Genomic DNA, 3,534 nt, shown 5'->3' on the forward strand with positions numbered 1-3,534 from the left:
GGCAGAGCAAAAGTGGCCAGAGGCGGGGCTGGTTGAGGCAGACCAGAGCTTCCATCGCCAGAGGAAGGCTGCCGATGGCAACGCTTGACCCAAGGAGTGGGACCCAGGCATCAGTCTAGGCAGTGGTGGGCGGGACTGTCACTATGGGCCTAGGGGAGGCAGTCCCTGCCCAGTCCCTGGGCAAAGACCAACCCAAAGGAGAGGGGGCAGTTTCTCAGTCCCCCACCATGTGGAAAATATTAATGGCCTCTTCCCTACTGTCATAGCAACCACACTTTTTACAAAGTAGGGCTTCCCAGGTGGCACAGTGGTTAAGAATCCGCCTGCCAATGCAGGGGACACGGGTTCCAGCCCTGGTCCAGGAAGATCCCACATGCCGCAGAGCAACTAAGCCCGCGTGCCACAACTACTGATCCTGCGCTCTAGAGCCCACATGCCACAACTACTGAAGCCCGTGCGCCTAGAGCCCGTGCTCCACAACAGGAGAAGCCACCGTGATGAGAAGCCCGCGCACCGCAGCAAAGAGTAGCCCCCGCTCGCCGAAAGCCCGCGCGCAGCAACGAAGACCCAATGCAGCCAAAAATAAATAAATAAATAAACAAATAAATTTTAATAAATAAATAAATAATAAAAAGTATCCAACCTTCTATTGTGTGTTGGATGTGAGATTGACATCAATTTTTCTAACACCAAAAAAAAAAAAAAAAAAAGCTGCTCTATGTCATTTTTTTAATTAAGGTAAATTAAAATTCCTCTGGTTTGAAGATATTTTAAAGACTTTTGTGACAGCCTGAAGATCGTTACTGCCCCCCTGGGGCTCCAGCTGACCCCAGCTGTGACAGCATCTGCGATCTGCCCTCCGGCCAAGACCCCAGGGCAGACGCCCCCAACCTGGCATGGGGACAGAGTCCCAGAACCCGCCCTGAGACCTGGACACTCCCAACTCCAGCTGGGGGTCGGAACGGATGCTGCCTTTGGGCAGCGCCATGTCCGGTGCTTATGAAATGCCAGATAATACACATGCCACCTTAATATACATGCCACCTCCAGTGGGTGCTACCAAGCAACACCAAAGAGTGGAGTTCCGATCCATCTTACAGTGTGGGTGGCCTCAAGAACAGGGTGCTGGTGGAGGGAATCAGGCGCTCTCTCCCTGCCACGTATTGTGATTCCACTTATAGAAGAGGCAACTCCATCAAGACAGAAAGCAGATTAGTGGTAGCCGGCGGCTGGGGCAGGCAATGGAAGGGAGTGCTGGTGGGGACGCGGGCCCCTTAGGGGGCAACAAAATGTTCTCCAATTGACTGTCGTGCTTGCACAACTCTGAATACACTAAAAATCACTGAATTGTATGGCACATGAATTATATCTCAATAAACCTGTTTTTTTTTAAACAAAAGAAATCACTATACAGTAATAACGTATTTATTCTGAAAAAAGAAATGTATATACACATATACACTCTTACCTAGCGATTCCACTTCTAGGAATTTTTCCTAAGGAAATAATTAAGGACGTGCACATAAATGCTTTCGTACTTTAAAAAAGACATTAAAGTGTCAAGTGAGAGGGCTTTGAATAAATTACGGTGCACACATTCACTTGAACACTGCACAAACAGCAACTTAACACAATGTGGTAGAAACGCATCTATTGACATAGATATGTGTTCACGATGAACTGTTGAGTGAGATTAACAGGTAACAAACAGCAAATGTGGATACTGTAAAATGATATGCCTCACCTATATGGGAGAGCGGTCGCTGGATTATACACAGGGGCTATTTCCAGATAAGGGGTTTGGGAGGATTTTTTCCCCTCCTTCTTTCAATTCTCAGGATCGTCTAGCTTTTCCATTTTGACCTGTGTTACTGGTGCAATAAATTGGTACAGGTTCTTTTTTGGAGATGGCCAGAGGGAGGGCAAGTAAAGAGAAGGATGGTCTGGTCTGAGCAAACTGAGAGTCTTTTGGGGGAGCAGAGCAGAGCGGCCTCCCCAGCAGAGAGGGCTCTTGGAGCTGAGGACCTGGGCACCTGGGCAAGACCTGCCTCTCTGGTCCTCTGTCATGTATAAAATATATGATAAATCCCACCTGGAATCCTCGCTCCCATGCTGAGCCCCAGAGGCCCCGAGGAAGCCACTAAAGGAAGACAGCTGTGGGTGCAGGAAGCCAGCCCCACGTCCTCACGTCCCAGGGACCAGGCCTGGATGACGAGCTCGGGCCCCCGGGCCAGCAGGTCGGCACTGTGCCTGCTCCCTTTGCCTGTGCATCATTTCCTGTTACTCGGCATCACTCGGCCCGGGAGATGCCAGCCTGGGGCCGCGCCAGCTGCTGGGAGGAGCTGCTCCCTGTTCCGGGCACGCTCGGCTGGGTTTGGGTAGCCCGGGCCTGAGCGGAGTTGACAGCGCTGTCTGCTCCGTCCCAAGGAGGGGAGCTCTGGGAGCAGACACAGCAACACCCAGCGCCCACCTGACGTGGGGCAGGTCCCCCCAGCGCAGCCCCGGGCCCGCCGCCCCTCCATGGCCCTGCGCAGGTGCAGGAGGCTGTGAGACAGGACTACCCCGGACACCAGCCTCGGGTGATGAGGCCGGAGCTTCCATCGGGACAGTGGCACGGCTGTTGCAGAGGGATAGCACGATCCGATCCGGCCCATGGTGTTAAGTGAGCACGTACTAACTGCTCTAATGGGCTGTTTCCCTTACCCCTCACACCAGCCGGGTACCCAGGCTTACAGATGAGGGACCAAGGCTCAGGAAGGTCGTTGCCCAACTTGATTACCAGCTAGGCCCAGACTTAAGTCTGCCTGAGTGGGGAAGCTGTGCCCCAGGCTCACTGCAGAGGGTCTGGGTTGCCAGGGTCGGGCTGCCCACCAAGCACCCGCAGGCCTCCAGACTGGGCCGGGGGCCTGGCAGCTCCATCCCCGTGGGGAGGCAGGGAAGAGGCTCCATCTGAAAGACCGACAGAGCAGGCGGGCAGGGTCCCGGTGGTCATGGCCTAGGGCAGCCTGTGGTCTCCAGAAACTCCTGCATGACAGGCAGGGTCAGGAGCCTGGGCTGGGCCTGTGCCCTTGGGGAGGAGCGGAAAAGTGGAGCCCGCCCACTGGGGGAGGGCCTGTCCCAGCTCTGCTTCCCAGGAAACAGGCTGCAGGAGCGTGGGCCCCGGAGGCCCCCCTGTAAGGAGCTGAGGACAGCAGGTGGGCAGAGAACAAGGCGGGCCTGCAGTGAAGGTGCAGCGGCCGAGGCTCCGCAGGTCACACGGGGTGGGGCTGGGGGGGTGGTCCTGGGGGCTAAGCCACCACTTCAGAGTTGCCTGAACTGAGGTGAAGGGGACAGGCCTCCACACCCCCTGCATCAGGTCATCACTGGCACACGCCCCCAAGGGGAAAGCAACCTTGGACCAGGAGGGTCCAGGTGGCCAAGGGCGGAAGGTGGCGGCTGTGAGCACATACTGACAGCAGCTGGGACCGGAAGAGGGAACCTGGGTGGATGCAGAGCACAGTCGGGGGCAGAGGCAGCCCCCATCCTGCCCAGAGA

At 55.6% G+C, this 3,534-nt stretch overlaps 1 pseudogene; it reads right to left on the bottom strand.

Annotated features, from left to right (window-relative positions):
* Positions 1–988, bottom strand: part of LOC103075059 (transcriptional enhancer factor TEF-4 pseudogene) — an 8,362-nt pseudogene extending 7,374 nt beyond the window's left edge.
* Between the last annotated feature and the right edge of the window lie 2,546 nt (positions 989–3,534).

This window comes from Lipotes vexillifer, unplaced genomic scaffold (genome assembly GCF_000442215.2).
Source record: "Lipotes vexillifer unplaced genomic scaffold, Lipotes_vexillifer_v1.1 scaffold149, whole genome shotgun sequence".
NCBI classification, from domain to species: Eukaryota; Metazoa; Chordata; class Mammalia; order Artiodactyla; family Lipotidae; genus Lipotes; species Lipotes vexillifer.